Source organism: Canis aureus, chromosome 12 (assembly GCF_053574225.1).
Source record: "Canis aureus isolate CA01 chromosome 12, VMU_Caureus_v.1.0, whole genome shotgun sequence".
NCBI lineage: Eukaryota > Metazoa > Chordata > Mammalia > Carnivora > Canidae > Canis > Canis aureus.
The window spans coordinates 31,547,691-31,567,577 of NC_135622.1; the positions used below are offsets into that span (position 1 = coordinate 31,547,691).

A 19,887-nucleotide genomic window follows, 5' to 3' on the forward strand; every position below is an offset into this window, starting at 1 on the left:
TTCCCTCTGATCATGACACTCCTGGGTACTTACAAAGTGACATGCATTGTGGTAAGATCTTCAACATATACCATCTCGTTTAATCCATACCACAATCCTACAAGGATGAGGACAATGACAGTTGGAGTTGTAAATCGCATTTCTTGGCCAAATTTAAACAGCTAGTAGATGATAGAATTAAGTCTTCTTGTCACTCCAAAAAACATGCTCTATTTCTTCCCTCTACAGTAATCCTGCAAATTGTCATATGGGTTAAGTTTGACTCATGAATACATGGCAATCTAAGGCAGCTCATTCTCTGAGTGTGAGAATTGTTTTCCTCATCTTGCATTGACGTTGGTGGCCCTTAACATCTATCCACTGGCCCTCATTGTCTCCTGTGGGGGCTATTCTCTTTTCCATACCCATTGTCAATGTCCAGACTGGCATAGAGCAATGAATCTTGAAAAAATAACATTAACCTAGTGCTTAGCAACAGACACAAGCCATCACTAACAAATAATATTCAAAGTGCTTTTTGGCTGTAGTGAAATATCAATTTCAAAGTGTACTGTGGGGCTTAATTTTATTTCTCTTGCTAAGAATGTTGGGGCCTTTTATACCATTTTCATTTTTCAATAGACAGTCATTAAATTTCCTGTCTGGATCTGGAAAGGCCTAATAAGCTAGGTGTTTGTGTGTGTGTTTATGTGTTTATGTGTATGGTTGGAGGTGGGAAAGGGTGTTGGAATAGGCTGGATTCCAATTTTAGAGTAGCTTCCTTCATGTAGCACAGGGTCACATGTGAATCTACTCAGTGTCTTGTATTTTACCTTTGGATTTTGTTCTTAACTGTGCAGCTTGTTAACTCTTGAAGAGAATATTTATATAATGAATTCTACCTACTATATTTTCTTCATTATATTTTACCAGTTATTTTCCACTTGGAAAACAGTTTTTTCAACTACACTATAAAACTAAAGGTTTTGTGCCTTCTGAGTTTCTTCTCTCTTACGCTAATTTTATTTTGTGTTCCTTTTAGCTTGCACTGCTGAGTAAACATGTATAGAGAATAGTTTGTGCATTTCAGTTTAATGACTAGCTGAGAACTTTGATGACAGCAGATCATTTCTAATGATTTATGCCAACAATGAAACACTCTTGAATCTATTATTTACTATAAATTTTAATGACTCTACAAAACTGTTGTATGCCTTTTCAAATAAGCCATTGTGCATCAATACATAATTTCCCCAGATGCCTTCTCTCTTAAAAGACTGCCTGAAAAATACCTTTGTAATGAGCCAAATACAACAGAAAGAAATTTTTTCATTTGAGATTAGAGACTGAATGACGTTCATTTACCAGAATAAATTAGTCATTTCTTTTACATTTAATATGTAACATTCAAAACTTAATGTCCTTTTGAGGTAAAATTTAAATATGGAGAAATAAACAGACCTTCATTGTATGATTTGTTGACTTCTGATAAATGTATACACCATGTGCCCACAACAATAATTGAGGTGGTAAATATTTCTGTCACTCCAGAAAATTCCCTTGTGATCATTTCCAGTTAATTCCTATGCCCCTAGGCTGCCACTGCTTGATTTTAATCACTATAGATTAAATTTAATTCTTTTCAACTTCATATAAATGAAATTATATAACATGTAATCTATATCTGGCTGCTTTTTCTAAATATAAAGTCTTAAGATTCATATTTTTATGTGCATCAGTAGCTAACTTAAAAAATTTGAAGGGTTCCTGGGGTGGCTCGGTTGACTGAGCATCAAACTCTTGATTTCAGCTCAGGGTTGTGAGATAGGGCCCCATGTTGGGCTTCACAGTGGGCTTCTCCCTCTCCCTCTGTCCCCACTGCACACACTCTTTCCAAATAAATAAATAAATAAAAAATAAATTCAAAAATAAATAAATAAATAAATGAATTGAATAGTATTTCATTGTGTAAATACACCACCATTTATCTAGTCTCCTGTTGATTGACATTTGATTGTTTTCAGTTTTTGATTATTATGTAAAGAGCTGTTCGAGCTAGACTTTGTTGGACATATGCACATATTTCTTGTGGACATACTTTTTCATTTCTCTCAAGTAAATATGTGCATGTGGAACTGATGTTGTAGGGTAGATGAATACTTAGCTCTATAAGTAACTGCTAAACTTCACTTTGAAAGATACTGACAAACCTAATGCCTTTTTATTCTATAATAATGTGAGAACTGCCCAGCTGCATCCTACAGCCAGACTTTGATGTATCAAGTTTTCTTTCTTTTTAAGGATTTTATTTATTTATTTATTTATTTATTTATTTATTTATTTATTTATGAGAGACACACAGAGAGAGAGGCAGAGACATAGGCAGAGGGAGAAGCAGGCTCTTTGTGGGGAGCCTGATATAGGTCTCAATCTCAGGACCCTGGCATCACAACCCAGGTGCCCCACAATTTTTCTTAATTAATAACTTCTGATATGAGTTTTTAAAGAATAGTTTCAATCTAATTGATATATTATTCTAAATAGTCTTAAATTTTAATTTAAATACATGGTAAAAAACTGTAAATGTATTTTGATGTGTCTATGTAATATATTGCATTCCTACAGAACATATATCTGGTTAAGACAAGTCTGTAGGATGCTGTTCTAGAGTCCAATTACTTTAACCATTATAGTCCAGAAGAGTCCAACCAATAGACATTTCCATATATAATAACACTCAAGACTTTATGGAGCCAGCGATGAGTTGAGAAGGCTGAGCCCACACTATATAATAAGAACTGTGAGAACATAGCATTTTCTCTTCCCCTTCTTTCCTTCATTTGTTGCAATTTGACAATTGCGTAAGACGTTGGACAAATGCCAAGATCATAATTGCTCTTTTATATATTGGTATGTTGAAATTACTTGTGATGTAGTAATTTTTAAAAATTAATAATAGTTAAGGTAGTAATGTATATACATAGATGTTTCAGTACCTATGAAGTGTTCAGTGTGCCTCTTTCTGATTATATCCTTCTTCTTCCCCCATTTTCAGGGGTAACTGCAATCTTGAATTTTGTGATTAGCATTTCCTTACATTTCTTTTTTTTTCTTTCTTTTTTTAAATTTATTTATGATAGTCACAAAGAGAGAGAGAGAGAGGCAGAGACATAGGCAGAGGGAGAAGCAGGCTCCACGCACCGGGATCCTGACGTGGGATTCGATCCCGGGTCTCCAGGATCGCACCCTGGGCCAAAGGCAGGCGCTAAACCGCTGCGCCACCCAGGGATCCCTCCTTACATTTCTTTACAGCTTCCCTTATATGTTTTCGAATAAAATTTTGCTTAGATTTATATGTTTTTGACATTTTTGAAAAAAGAAATGTATATATTCTGAGACTTGCTTTGTTCACTTTTGTATTACACTTATTCATGTTGATGCATGTAGCTATAGTTCACTCATTTCTTCTCTTCTCAAAAAATTGAGTTGTTTTGAGTTTTTCTTTGCTGAGGAAAACAATGATGTTCCAAATATGGTTGGTTTCTTTCTTTCTTTCTTTCTTTCTTTCTTTCTTTCTTTCTTTCTTTCTTTCTTTTTCTTTTCTTTCTTTTCTAGAGAGAGAGAGAGAGAAAGAGAGAGCAAGAGTGAGAGTGTGGGCAGAGGAGGGACAGAGGAAGAGAGAGAGAGAATCTTAAGCAGGCTCCATGCCCAGTGTGGAACTCAATGCAGGGCTTGACCTGAGCCAAAATCAAGAATCTGTAGCTTAACTGACTGAGCCACTCAAGCATCCCCAAAATATGTTTATATGTGTTTCGTGATAAACAGATGCAAAATTTTCTGTAGCATATAATCTTTGGAGTAGAAATTGATGGGTCATAGGATATGTGGATTTACACTTTGCTGGATAATGATAAATTGCTTTCCAAAGTAGCTATATTAATTTATACTCTCACCAGTAGTGTATAAAAAGTCCCTTTGTGAGGGATGGAATACTTCCAAACTTGTTTTATGAGGCCAGCATCACCTTAATTCCAAAACCAGACAAAGACCCCACCAAAAAGGAGAGTTATAGACCAATATCCCTGATGAATACTGATGCAAAAATTCTCAACAAGATACTAGCCAATAGGATCCAATAGTACATTAAGAAGATTATTCACCAGGACCAAGTGGGATTTATCCCCGGGTTGCAAGGCTGGTTCAACACTCGTAAAACAATCGTGATAGATCACATCAACAAGAGAAAAAACAAGAACCATATGATCCTCTCAATAGATGCAGAGAAAGCATTTGACAAAATACAGCGTCCATTCCTGATCAAAACTCTTCAGAGTATAGGGATAGAGGGAACATTCCTCAGCATCTTAAAAGCCATCTACGAAAAGGCCACAGCAAATATCATTCTCAATGGGGAAGTACTGGGAGCCTTTCCCCTAAGATCAGGAACACGACAGGAATGTCTACTCTCACCACTGCTATTCAACATAGTACTAGAAGTCCTTGCCTCAGCAATCAGACAACAAAAAGAAATAAAAGGCATTCAAATTGGCAAAGAGGAAGTCAAACTCTCTCTCTTTGCAGATGACATGATCCTGTACATAGAAAACCCAAAAGACTCCACTGCATAGATACACTGCTGGACCTTTTGCAGATGTACCGAGAAAAACCTGCTGACAAAGTTACAGACAAGGGTGGAAGCATTTTTACAAAAACCTGTTGTTTGTTAGCTGTTTTATTGAAGACAACGAATAGGGCCTCTAGTGTTCGAAGTAAGTCCAAAGTTGTTGACCGTATTTATAGTCTCTACAAGCTTACAGCTCGTAAACATAAAATGAATACTGAAAGAACACTTTATAAACAAAAGATGAATTCTTCTATAAGTACTCCCTTTATTCCAGAAACACCTGTAAGAACCAGAATAGTTTCAAGACTTAAACCGGATTGGGTTTTGAGAAGAGATGACATGGAAGAAATCACAAATCCCCTACAAGCTATTCAAATGGTGATGGACACACTTGGCATTCCTTACTAGTAAATGATAACATTTTCAGTATGTACCGTAAAAAATACTAAAGCTAATCATGAATGTTTAAAGTGTTTTTGGCTCTCCTCTGTACAGCTTCTGAAATCTGACTCTGTATTAAAATTAAAAAATATATATGTAACAATCAAAAAAAAAAAAGGACTTTGAGATATCATGAGATATCATGAGATATCATGAGACCTAGATATCTCGCTCCCTCACTAGAAGCCGGAATGCTGCCTCTCTTGCTCATGTGCTTTTGTGTATTGCTTGACTCTACACAAAATCTTGCCCCAAAGATCAAGTTGTCTGAAGAGCCAACTGTGATTGTGAGTGTTGGCTGTGTCATTAAAACTTGTCATCTCTAAAAAAAAAAAAAAAAAAAAAAAAAATCGCCCAACATGCTGGTGTACAGAAAGCTTTTTTTTTTTTTTTCACAGAATATTTTTTATTACTCTACTCCTTGTACCATGCATGGAAACAGTGTGTTTCATTTTTAAGTCCAAGAGAAAAGATAATTCCCAGATAGCTGGAATTCACGGACAGAATGAAACATCCAAATTTCTTCATTTGAAGTTAAAAAGTACTTTAGCCGTAGGCAGCATCAGGCAGAGCAGACTCCCATGCTGCACCCCTGTGAAACTAGGTTTTCCCCGAGCGGAGAGGTCTCTTCTTGCCAGAACTGGTTTCCCTGCTCAGAAGGTTCAGAAGCCGGTTACCATACTGCTGGCTGGACCCCGGACAGCTGCCCGTGGTCTGCTAAGTGACAGAAGACAATAGGACTAAGCCTCCAGCGCCGCTTTGCACCACGTGGACGGGATGTCATAACACACCGGTTTCGGATTCTGACAGGACAGCTATCCCGGGGAAGGGCGGCGGTTTCTCCATCAGCCACTTCCTGAAGATCTTTTGGCAAGATGGTATTCTTTCTGAGTGCATTGATCCGTAGCCTCTCATCTGCATATTCATAGGCCATTTTTCGTCTCTTCACATCACGCAACGTTTTCCAGTCCACATAATAACCTCGAACTTGGTCTGAAGCTGATGAAGGAACCATCTGCCCGACGGTCCGCAGCAGAGAGCCCAGCATGAACTCTTACAGCAATTCACAATGTGGCAGGATACAAAATCAATATTCAAAAATCCGTGGCATTTCTATACACTAACAATGAAACTGAAGAAACAGAAATTAAGGAGTCAATCCCATTTACAATTGCACCCAAAAGCATAAGATACCTAGGAATAAACTTAGCCAAAGAGGTAAAGGACCTATACCCTAAAAACTACAGAACACTTCTGAAAGAAATTGAGAGAACAGAGAGATGGAAAAATATTCCATGCTCAGGGATTGGAAGAATTAATGTTGTGAAAATGTCAATGCTACCCAGGGCATTTTACACGTTCAATGCAATCCCTATCAAAATACCATGGACTTTCTTCAGAGAGTTGGAACAAATACTCTTAAGATTTGTGTGGAAGATGTGGTGTGTATATACAATGGACTATTACTCAGCCATTAGAAATGATGAATACCCACCATTTGCTTCCACGTGGATGGAACTGGAGGGTATTATGCTGAGTGAACTAAGTCAATTGGAGAAGGACAAACATTATATGGTGTCATTCATTCGGGGAATATAAAAAGTAGTGAAAAGGATTGTAGGGGAAAAGAGAGAAAATGAGTGGGAAAAATCAGAGAGGGTGACAAAACATGATAGATTCCTAACTATGGGAAACAAACATGGGGTGGTGGGTGGGGGATGGGGTGACTGGGTGATGGGCACTGAGGGGGGCACTTGATGGGATGAGCACTGAGGGTTATACTATATGTTGGCAAATTAAACTCCAATAAAAATATACATATAAAAAATAAAATTTAAAAACCACAAAAAAGTCCCTTTGTGTCAGAACTTCTTAATGCCTGGTTATATATTTTTTTTCAGTTTCGTACATTTAAAATGAAATCTCCTGGTCTTATTTACGTTTTCCTAATTACTAATGAGAATAGAGTGCATTTCTATATTTTAGATTTGTGTTTCTGCTTCTGTGAAGTATCTGCCTTTTGCCCATTTTTCTAATAGATTTTCCTTTTTCTTATATATTTGTAGGTTTTCTTTTAAAACTCTTTTGTGGATTACGTGTCTTGCAGTTGACTTCTCCTAGTTCTTAATTTTAAAGTAGTTGAATTTACCAATCTTTTCCTTTAGGGTCTGTGTTTCTTTGTCTTACTTATCAGGAGTTCATAAAGAAATCCACCTATGTATTTTTTTTCTAAAATATTTTCATTTTTTTCTTTTTATTTACATCCTTCAATTTCACCCCCTCCCCCCCATATGAAAAGCCATTTGTTCCAGTGCAATTTACTGCATGGTCCTGCCTGTTTCTGCATCTCCATCACATATGATGTATACAAGAATGCATACTTCTTCATGGACTCTGCTCAGTTCTATTGATCTATATTTCTCTTTCCTTACCAACGTCATATAATTACTTGTGGTTGTAAAATACTAAACATTATTACAGCAATAGCTAATTAAGTAGCCTCTTTAAATAATGCCCACCCCCAACTCTTTTGTCATATTTGGAAAAGTTTGCACAAAATTGGAGTTTGTTCTTTAAACATTTGGTAGAAACTTGCCTGTGGAGCCATCCAGGTCTGGTATTTTCTTTGTAGGAAGATGCTTAATTACCAATTAATTCATTTTGTTAGAGGGGTTTCCAGGTTGGCATAATTTTACCCATAATGTTCTTTTATCTTTTCATTCTCTATCTGCAATTGTGTTCTTGTTTTAATCACATTTTAGTTTGTACTTTCTCTCTTTTTTTCTTGATGAATATTGCTAATATTATCAGTTTAGTATTCTTTTTTAAAAACCAACTTTTGGCTTAGTTTTCTTTATTGTACTTTTGTTGTCTATTTAAATTTTGTTCTTGTCTTTAACTCTTTTATTTGGATTCATTTGAGCTTATCATACTGTTTTTTTCTGATGACTTAAATGAATGCTTTGATTATTAATTTTTGAACTTTTAAATTCAGTAATACAAGTATTTCTGGCTATCCATTTATTTCAAAGTACTATTTTGGCTGTATCCCACAAGTTATGACATGTGGGATATTCTCTTTTGTTTAGTTAGAAGTATTTTCTAAATTCGTGTAACTTCTTTTTGGCCCTTTATTCATCAACATTCAACATAGTTTTTTTTTTTTTTAATGTGTGCGCTCACCAAGTGCCAGGGGCTTTTCTAGACCTTTGGGATATATCAATTAAAACAAATACACAGAAAGACAAAGTTCTCTATGGTAGTGAAGCTGTTGGTACTTGCCCATATCTCTTTGTTTATCTTTGAGATCTCAGAGGAAATGCTCGATATGCTAATGTCTTTCTTCATCTCTCTCTGCCAGAGGATATTCTCTAGCCACAGAAGCAAGCTTGGTTATGTGGTAATTCAGAAATGCTGTAGAGTTAGTGCCCAAGAATGATCCTCAACCAGTAAAGTATGGAATGATTCTGAAGCACACCCACAGCAGTATTTCTGAGGGTCCCCAGTGGGAAGACACCCGTTTCTCCAGTTTAGCCTGTTCAGTATCGTACACTATATTGGCTTTTTTCTCTTTCCTTTTTCACCTCCCAACCCCTCACTGTGCTTTCTGGCAATGCCTTTCAAAGGAACTACTATTTACATTCACGTTTTTATTTCAGGATCTGCTTGAAACAACCAGGGTTACATTCTGGTGAGAGAGACAATAAATAATAGATAAAATAAAAAAGTAAATTATGCAGTATTTTCAAGTTGATAAGTGGTATGGAGAGAAAAAGAGCAGGGTGAAAAGTATTTGGAGCAGTAGGTGAGCGTTTGCAGTTTCATATTGGGTGGTCTGGGTGGACTTCCTTGAGAAGGTGGCATTTGAACAAAGAATAAGGAAGTGACAGATTTAGCCATGTGGCTGCCTGGGGGAGGAGCATTCCAGCTGGAGGTACCAGTCTGGTAGCAGAATAAGTGGGAGAGTGTGCTTGGTATGTTTGAGAAACAGAAGAGACCACCATAAGGCTGGATGAGCAACATGGAAATTAGTAGTAAGAAAAGTTTAAAGAGTAGTGGAACCAGTTCACATTAGGTGATTATATACATTTTGTTTTATACTCTGAGTGAAATGGGGAGCCACTAGAGGGTTTTGTGAAGACGAGCCACCTGATTGACTCTAAGTTTTATGAAGAGAGGTGGGGCTGCTGCAGTGCGAATGGTCTCTAGGGAGCCTAAGGTAGGTTGGGGAGATTTGTTTAGGGGCCATTACTATAATTCAGATGATATATAAAGCGGTTCACTTGAGAGTAGGGTCAATGAAAATGGTAGGAAATGGCCACTTCTGTAAATATTCTTTTGATAGAGACAAAAGAATTTCCAGATGATTGAATTCTGTACATGAGATGAGAAAGGGGGTCAAAGATGAGTCCAGAATTTGGCTTTAATCATCCACTAAGATGTACATTTATTAGAAATGGGATTGTTGGTCCAGAGTAAGGTGATTGATATTTTGAAGGCATTGCCAGGTTGATCCCTTTAGCAGTCCCATCTGTGACAGATCAAAAGCTTTTGGCAATAAATTCTCTATTTTTGAAAACCTGAAGATTTCTTTATTCTATCCTTGCTCTTGATGGTAGTTTCATTGAGTATAGAATTACACTTCGGCAATCAATTTCTCTTAGTATTCTGAAGACATTATTCTAATGCCTTTTGGATATTATTGTAGCTTGTAGAAGTCAGCTGGAAGACTAAATTATTATACCTTTATGGATAGTGTGACTTTTTGGGTACTTAAAAAAGAACTGAAGTATAGTTGACACACAATGTTACACTAGTTTCCCTTCCTCTCTGGAACCATCAGTTTGTTTTCTGTATTTATGGGTCTGTTTCTGCCTTTTATTTGTTTGCTTATTCATTTGTTTTACTTTTTAGATTCCACATGTAGGTGAAATCATATGGTATTTCTCTTTCTCTGCCTGGCTTATTTAGGATAATACCCTCTAGGTCCATTCGTGTTGTCACAAATAGCAAGATCTTATCCATTTTTATGGCTGAATAATATTCCTGTGTGTGTGTGTATGTGTGTGTATATCTTCTTTTCCATTTATCTATAAATGGACACTTGGGTTGCTTCTGTATCTTAGCTATTGTAAATAATGCTGCAATAAGCATAAGGGTGCATATATCTTCTTAAATTAGTGTTTTTATTTTCCTTGAGTAAGCAGTGGTGGAATTACTGGATCATATGGTATTTTTATCTTTAATTTTTTGAGGAACCTCCATACTGTTTTCCATGTTGGCTGAACCAATTTACATTTCCACCAAGAGTGCATGAGGGTTCCTTCTCCAGTGGTAAAAAAACAAAACAAAACAAAACAAAACAAAACAAAACAAAACAAAATAAAACAAAAAACCATAAAGAGGATAAAACTTTCTTGTGTTTTGATTCTAGCTCTTTAGCTACTTTTTATATCTCTTTTTTGTCTTTGATGTTATGTAGTTCCATATGACATGTCTACATGTGCCTTTCTTTTTCTTTATCTTGACATCACAGGGTTTCTTGAATTTGAGGAATGTTCTCTTTAAATAATTTAGAAAGATCCAGAGCCAATATCTCTATGAATTTTACCTCTTCTCTTCTCTGTAGAAAATTTTCTGGAGCTGTAATTCTCATTTTATTCTCCATGTCGCTTTACCTCTCTTTCACATATACCATGAAAAAATTTTTTGAGGAGCATACTATTTAATATGTTTAGTTCTATTTTTATCTTATTTGTTCTTAATTCATTTACATTGGTCACTTAGGCTGTTATGCTGCAGAAATATTTAAATCCTGAACTCTTAATAGCTTTAAATATGAGCTTTATTTCTCATTCATGGAAATTGCTCTGAGGGCTCAGTGTTTCTGCAGAATATCTCCATTCCAAACTGGCATCAAGGAATGAAGTTTGCTTACATTTTGTGGCTTTACTATCTCAAAATGGGGATTCAAGTCTTGCCACAGCAGGGGAAGAGGGAGTATGGAGAACTTAGGCCTATTTTTAAGTTCTTCAACCTGGAGAAGACACGTATGAGTTCTACTAATAGCTCATTAACCAGAAATAATCACATTGGTACAACTGAATTTCAGAGAAGACTGCAAAATGTAAAGGAACACATGGAATAATCAGTGAATAATAATACTCTCTGCAAAATCTCTCAGTTTTAGATTTTTATCTATATTAGTCATAAATTTGTTTTGCCATATAAACATATGGGCAAAATAAAACTATATGTATAGCTTAATAAATGATAAGAAATTCTTCCATATAACCACCATCCTAGTTAAGAACATTATCTGTGGGATGCCTGGGTAGCTCAGCAGTTGAGTGTCTGCCTTTGGCTCAGGTCATGATCCTGGGGTCCTGGGATCGAGGTCTGCATCTGGCTCCCCACAGGGAGTCTGCTACTCCCTCTGCCTATGTCTCTGCCTCTCTGTGTCCCTCATGAATAAATAAAATCTTAAAAAAAGAAAAAAGAATACTGTCAGCACTCCAAAGCATACATTTGCTTTCCTTCATTGCAATTTTCCTACCCCCAAAGATAACTACTATCCTGACTTTTATATTAACCATCTCCTTATTATTCTTTATGGTTTTCCGCTTATAAATACATCATTAAATAATGTAGTTTAGTTTTGCTTGAGACTGTATATACTGCACATATTTTTGTTTGTTTTGCTTATGTCTTGAGATTCATCTGTGTTCTTGCATCTAGTTGTAGTTTGTTCATTCCATTGGTCAACTAGAGATGGACATTTAGTCTCCAGGGTTTTTTTTTTTTTTTTTTTTTTTTTTTGTATTTTGAATAAGGCTGCTATAACCACTATTGTGTAGCATATAAGTGTACATGAATTTTTCTTGAGTATTCATACATTAATGGAATTACTTTGGGTAGGGGTATTTTCCATTCTAACAGATAATGCCAGACTTTTCCAAAGTGTATCTATCAGTTGATTCTCTTACCAGTTACATATGAGAGTGAGATTCCCCTTGCTCTATCTATATACTTGCCAAATTTGACATTGTCAGACTTTTGAGAATTTTCTAATGTATTTTGATGTATAATATAGTTTTTCTCTGATTTTACTTTTTACTTCCCTGAATGAACACCTTTTGATGTATTTATTGGCCATTTATGTTTCTTCTTCTTCTTAAAAACAGATTATCTTTTATATTGCTTTCTGGAAGTTTTAAAATTGTAAAATCCCTTTTTGATGTATGTTCTATGTCAGTTCTCTTAACTCTTTAAGTACAGTAAACATATATATTTAAGTCTTTACTCAATAATTCTAATATATGCCATCTAAGTGGATTTGATCTTATTTGTTATTTCTATTGATTTTTGTTCATAGTAAGTTGATTCCTTGTGTTTTCAAGTTTTTTGACTGTGAGTTCATGTTCTTTGGGAGTTTATCTGTGAAAATTCTCTCAAGTTTTAATTTTAAGGTGTTTTCTTTCAGAGTGTTTGAGTTTGCCTCTGCTTGGTGTCAAGGCATACTACTAATTCATGACTACTTTAAATTATTGGCCAAGGCTTCTGGGGAGCCTCATAAGCAAATAATATGATTTCTGCTCCATTTCAATTGAGATTAGGCTTCTGGTTTAAGAATTTTCAGAAGAGATGATCATTCCTTCTCATCCTAGAGCTAACAGAAATAAAATAGGCAAGTATCTTTATCTTCTCCTTGTGCAGTATGGAGTCTTAAAATTTCAGTTCATTCTTTCACTAAGATGTCAGCTCTCAGGGATTTATTTTTTTTTATGAGAGTCTAATCCAACTTCCTATTTGGTTTAGTCCCTAGGTTTATCCCTGTTCTTTAGTCACATAGCCTGGTAAGCATGAAGCTGTAGGCCTCTCGGGATCAGCAGATGTTCCCATGACAGGTACCAACATAAGCATTTTGTTCTCTCTCTGGATTCTGCTTGTCAGTTCTGGCCTCTGAGGATTGCTTTCAATTTCTTGTCAGTTCTTTTGTGCAGTTATAGAATTTTTTTTCTTTTTTTCTGCTCCCCACCCCCCTGAATCCAGCTTTTAAAAGTATTCTATATTGTAAGGATTTTGCATGGTATCTGATGACTCATATTGTGGAATAAGAAGTGAAGTGTTTTTTTTTTTTTCTTAAAGTTGTAGAATAGATACAAAATAATCATTATAAAATGTCACTCTCCATTGCTTTATGTAATTTTTTGAATGGGTTGGAATTGTTGGTGTTAATCCTAGCAGATTAGAAATATGCATGTAAATGGACCATGTGAGTCAGATGGGAAAATATTCAAAAACTAATAATAGACAATGCAGAAAGCAACTTGAAAGGATGCTACCCTTCCCTTTTATTGCACTCTTCCCTCTTAGATGTTGATAAGAGGAAATGAGAAAGGGAAATATCTTGATTGCTATTGAAACGGGTTTCTCAAACTGCTTGCTCAAATCCAATGATAAGAAATTAAAATAGAATTCATTTGCTTTAGAGATAGTGCATTTAACATATTATTTAAGGTCAATTTAAAAAGTAATGAAATATACACAATTGTTTTACAGACACTGTTGACTAACATGAACATTGACTTGCCAGTACTAGGGGCTCCTGTCAGTATAATTTAGCAATCACATGGGAATCATTGGTCTGAGAAACTTTTATTATTAATGCAAAATTAATCAGTTTTGATTTTTGAAATAGTTTTCAGCCAACAGTTGAAATTTGTTCTTATTTCTAAAAAAGACTTATGAGTAAAGTTCTTCATACATTTTTATTTGAACAAAAACATATCAGAAGAAATTATTGTCAATAATTATAAAGCACATTTTTGAATTTTTAGATGCAATAGCTAAAAGATGGTTGTGGTCTTGTAATTTTTATTGTCCTTTTGGTAATTTCTATTGTCTAAAATATGTAATTTAAATATTTAATAAGTATATGTGATTTTAAGAAACAATTTTTCACAAGTGGAAGGTAAGTATATAAACCATTATTATACCACTTTCATTGGAAGGTTAAAAATGGAGGATTGAAGCTCAATAACAAATCATCTTTTATTAAAGAAGAATGAATTTTATTTTAATGTATTTTAATGTCCTTTTTTAGTTCCTCATGCACAAAATCAAATATTTAGACATTTACTTTGAAACTTAAGTTTAATCTATAAAACATGCCTGTAGTATTGTTAGATTTATTTATATATGTGGTTTAACTATTGTTTTTGGCTGGAATGTACAGTGACCTAATAATTATGCAGTGTTGACTTGAGTACATTATTTTACAGATTTTATGGGTAGCACTATTATTTAAAGAATTTTTTCCTTATTAAGAAGTTGAGTTAAAAGTGAAAGCTAATATTTATTTTTTAATAGCCAGGGCAGTAACACTTTATTTTAGTGAGTTTTTAAATGAAACTGTAAATTTTCTATTACTGGTTTACATTATTTCACCCAGAACAAAATGTATTAGTAGTAGAATTTATATAACCAGTAGAATGGAAGTTGATTAGAGTTTTACTTTTCACAGATGGTTGTGTGAGGAAAACATCTACTGTTTAAATGTTGCTTAATTTCCACTATCTGCCCTGCCCTGCCATAAACCCATTAAATGTATTCCCTTGTGGAAGAGTGGTTCTTCAGCAATCATTTTCCTGTATTTTTAAGAAATAACACTGCTCTGGCCCAAGTTGCAGATGAGTATACAGACACACAACCTGACCACCTTCCCCAGCCTCCATAACAACCAGATGTGGGCTCAATTATCTTTTAGCCACAAAATGTGAATGGAAGTAATGTGTGCAACTTTCTGTCATATTCTCTGTAAATGCAATTTCTTGTCCTTCATTTTCTCTTCTTCCTCTTCTGATACTCTGGAACATGTAGATAAGACATTGTAGAGACAGTTCCAATCCTGCAGAATAAGGTAGCACCCTAAGGACCAACAACACAGGAAAGAAAGACCTGGCTTCTTGGAAACCACATGGACTAACGTTGCCTTTCTACCTACCAATCCTGTGCTGGGACCACCCACCAATTCTAGACTGTTAGATAAGAAAGAAAGGAACTTCTTTCTTGACTGGGCTAAGTGAACCACTGTATTTTTGAGCGTCTTATAAGTATAGTTGGTTAGTCTATGTCCTAACACATCTGAAAGTAAGCTAATACAACTTCCATGTCTGTGCTGTCAGATATACTAGTCATCGTCCCTCTAGCTACTGAACATTTTAAATGTGGCAAGTGTGATCGAACTGAATTTTTAATTGTATTTCATTTTAATTTGTTTACATTTAAATAGCACAGATAGCTAGCGGGTATCATATTGGACAACATAACTGTAAACTTTTAGACATTATATAAATGTTAAAATTTATACCTTTGTAAGTTAAAATTTTACAGAGATAAAAATATGGATTACAAAACTTTTTAAGCAAATTCTCCTAAAGAACTAAAATTAACAGCTTATATGTCATATTTTAAAAATAATTTGAATACCTTAAAGATCAGGAAAAATACACAAACATTGCCAATATTCTTATAAGACTTATTAAATGAATTACAGAGATATTGATTCTATGAAGTTCAGATTATTGCTTTATTAGCTTAGAACATATTATTGTTATATCTCTTTCCTAGAGTTAGGAATCCTACCTTGAACTTTCCAAGGTTACAGATTTAAAAAATATATATTTTATTTATTTATTTATGACAGACACTCAGAGAGAGAGGCAGAGACACAGGCAGAGGGAGACGCAGGCTCCATGCAGGGAGCCCGACCCGTTCCTGGGTCTCAAAGATCACAACCCGGGCTGAAGGCGGCGCTAAACCGCTGGGCCATTGGGGCTGCCCAGGTTATAAATTTTTTTGAATTACCAAGCAACTGCTTTTTAATTGGGATATTGAATTATTACCTAGTAGAGTCCAATTGCAATTTTCCAGTCTGAGATGAAAAGATAGAGATAAAAAGAGGCTGGGCCTCTTTTTAATAGGAATAAAGCAGCTATATCAATGGGGCTTTAAAAACTCAACATATGCCTTTTTTGTAGGTTTTAGTTGTTTGAAACTTGGTGTTTTTCTCCAAATGATATGACCTTTAAGTTCAATTTAGACAATATTATATTCATTGTCCTGAAATTGTTATATTTTGACCTCCTTTGCAAGTATTACTGGAAAATTATACTTAATAAATATTAACGCCTTAATTGTAAGGCCATCAAGACTTCATCTCTCAGGAGACAAAGGATGAAGCCTGCATAAAAACATCTCTTTTTTAGGATATTTGGCTAATCCATCATCTTGGAACACAGTCGCTATGCCAGACGTGACCAACAAGGTCAAGTAACTTTGGATCAACTTTCTGCCTGGTTATTGGAAATGCCCCTTGTGGTGAATATTGCTTGCTCTCAGAGTAGTTTCTGCCATTAATAGGACAGAATTGACTTACCAGTTCTTTGTATCTACCCTGTTTATACAGGATGAGGACAGTACATCTCATATGTTATATAGTTAATAAAGAGAATTCTCATATGTATTCACATATTATTCAGTATTATAATTAATACTAAGTGATTCTGTTCTGCTAGGATCACTTTTCTTGTGTGGTTTTATGTTAATTTTCTTTAAAAAAATAAAATAATGGATATTTAATCATTCAGTTTGTATCAATTGACTATTTTTTCCTCTTGGATACTTGAAAGGTTGCAAGTTAGCCAATGAGAGTTCCTATGAGATGTTTCTTTAATTCCCCAATATTGTGTACATTTTGAAAATGTTCCTTCTTTTTAACTACAACAAGGTGTTACATCTTCATGAGAGTTTATTTGGAATTGGTTACCTTTCAAGTTTCCTTGTCTTTTTGCTGCAAGGAGGTGTACACAAATGTTGATGAGCAAACATTTTGAGGTCTATTGATAGAAATGCAAAAAAAAAGATTGTCCTTAAGGTTTGGTTTCACATTGATTTTTTTTCCATTTAATAACTAATGTTATTAAATCCTTTAAACTCTACACCTAATATAAACTTTATTTTCATTATAAAACTCCTTTTAGATGTTTAATTTCTTACACAAACTTTCAGTACTCTCTTCCCACTGAAAAATTTTATGTCTCATCCATCACCATTTTGAAGGGAGGTGGGGAGAAAGAGATCTCATTTGAGGAATTACAGAATTTTTGAACAGGCAAAGGCTTTGGAGATCATTAGTGTGTTCCTTTCGTTATATAGATAAAAAGTTGAAGACGCAGAGTGGACAACTTATCATAAGTTGTATGTCTGTATGTATATGTATACACACACTTATACCCCTTTTTAAATTGTTAAAAATAGTTATACCCCGCTGGAATTGGGCTTTGGAGACTTCCCTGTAAGTGTCTTGGGATTCCTAGACAGATTTGGAGATGGATCAGAATGTACTAGGGCCTGAATTAGGACTGATGCTTTCTCCCTAAGACACTGCTCTGAGGCTATACCTGAGGGTAGGAATTATGTCAGGCCTCTCTCAGACCATCCTCCATCAATTTAGAAACCAAGGGGATTATCAAGCCACTCCATATTTAGAATGAGAAAATGCCAGAGGGACAGTTCAAATCTCAGGTTACTCTGAGCTCATACAATCTGTGTGTCTGCCACAACTGCTCTATATTTTAAGAAATTTTTGAGATAAATGGTATGCCTTATGACTGAATTCTAGCATGAAAATTTAGGTAAAACAGTAGATAATCTTAGGAATCATGAAAGTCATCTAATTCATTTTCCTTATATACAGAACAGAAAACAAATCTGGTTTAAATTTAGGACGTTAAATTATTGGGGTATCAATTCATAACAAGCAATTTGTTCTAACTTTTTAAAGAGTTGCAATAAAAATAAGCAAGAATTTAATTAGATATAAAATATTTTTTTGGATTAAAGTGTTTTTTGGATTATAATAGTTAAATCTGCATAATATTTTAAGCCTTTTTAATTTCAAGTAGATGTCAGATAAACATAGCTAGTGTGCTATAGTCATTAAAAACATCTTTTGTAATTTTGCTGCACAGAGAAAGCTGACGGGTGAACATCCATTAGCATTACCATCTTATATCTAATAAGATATATTTAACATAATAATCTAAAATTGTGAGACTGCTAACCCCCATTCTCAGTAGAAGCCTTTTCTTTGATCATGCATTCTTATATTTGTTTCTTTGGATCTCTTTTTGAAAAAGCTACATAACTAAGAACACAAAGCTTAAAAACAAATTATTTATCATTGGATTAAAATACTTCTGTTTGCTTATATTAGCGCTTAATACTTTAGATGGCTATGAAATATAATAACATAATATTAGTGAAATTAGTAAGACCATGCATGTTTCTATGATGAATAGCAAAATGAATTATATTTTGTACATCCAGCTTTACATGTACATAATTGTTTTTAATATTATTAAAAACCTTCAAAAATATAACAGTAGTCTATCCTATTACTTTAAAAAGTACATTGTTAAAGAACAAAGATGAGAAATTGAAGTTTTCCTTTAGAAGATGTCTTAAAAAGCTGTCACTGAATCAAGGAAGTAATTTGATAAAGACAGCAGTCGACTAGAAATAGAAACTGCTGTTTAGCCCCTGCAGTAAAGCCCTGGAAACAGCTACACAACTACATTTTATAGACTTTACTGGGCTATTAGCTTTATTGTTCAGAGCATATTGATTTATGCAAAAGAATCAGCAACTTTAACTATTTCATGGAAGACATGAACAATTATATTAAAACTTATGAAAAAATTATACAGCTCATTTAAATTCATGGTACTGCCTAGGTTATTTTCATTATACCAATTTGCAAATATAATAACTCATCCTTGAAATCCCCTTGCCTGGCACTTTTCTCTTCTTAGCAAAATCTAATAGGGCAGAATTTCAGTTAACTCTCATGTCATAATGATTTCTTTTCTTACTTGGGGAAGATTTTTTTCTTAACCTACTTTAAAGCAGTCAGGAAAATAAGTGATTAAAGCACATCTAGTGGTGTGGTGTCCTTAGTTTTGTAGAATAAGTTGCTTTCTTAAGTTAATACAAAATATTCATTGTAAATTTATTGCGAGGGGAGATATATGTCAAGATTGGCACACCATAACTCAAATGTGTGAAGAAAACCATCTCTCTTTCTTTATATTATAACTGTTGTCTTTGTCCTCAAGCCCTTCATCATACAAAGGGAAAGGAAAACTTAATTTGTCAATTAAAGTAATTCCATTATTCCTCTGTCAAAACTAATTTTTTTTGAGGAGATTGACAAATAATTCAGGTCTTTTCTGTCATTATCTTGGGAAATGGAAAACTCTTTCCCACATGGTATTGAATGAGATCCCCATGCACATTTGTTGTTCTTCCATTTGAGGTGTTTCTCTTAATGGTCTCTAGGCAGCAAAATTTGTGTGATTACTCCCTTTCATCTGTTCATGATTGATGGTCCATGTCTAGTGTGATTCTTGTTTTTTTCTTTGACATGGTCAAGATGCAGATGTGGCCTCTGTTGTCTTCAGGTCTTGCTAGCAGTAGTTTCCTTGATTCTGGCTGAGATTCCAATTTGCTCATTTTCTTAGATGGTGTCTTCTATAAACATTCTACTACAGAATCCCTTGTCTTCTTCCTGCAATAATCTTATTAGTGAGCTCACCAGCTAGAACTCTCAGCTACTCTTCACATCTTCTGTGGGACCTGTTGGGTGTTCTGCATCCTCTACATACCTGACATAGGCCAAAACACAGCATCCTGACTGTACTATATTTTCTTTATGTTAATGCACAACCTTCTTCAAAGTGGTCTCTTTCTATAGTCCCAAATGAGAATGATGGTACAGA

The 19,887-nt window shown here is 34.7% G+C and overlaps 1 long non-coding RNA gene and 1 pseudogene across 17 annotated transcripts in view; one reads left to right on the top strand and one right to left on the bottom strand.

The window, feature by feature from the left end:
• LOC144280927 (uncharacterized) overlaps positions 1-19,887 on the top strand; it is a 764,680-nt gene that overhangs the window by 188,403 nt on the left and 556,390 nt on the right. The window lies entirely within an intron of this gene.
• On the bottom strand, positions 5,429-19,653 carry LOC144280926 (small ribosomal subunit protein uS14m pseudogene; annotated as a pseudogene). Its single transcript, XR_013349357.1, has 3 exons — positions 19,009-19,653; positions 16,875-16,944; positions 5,429-6,176 (listed from the first exon to the last, which is right to left on the bottom strand). The product of XR_013349357.1 is annotated as a small ribosomal subunit protein uS14m pseudogene (transcript).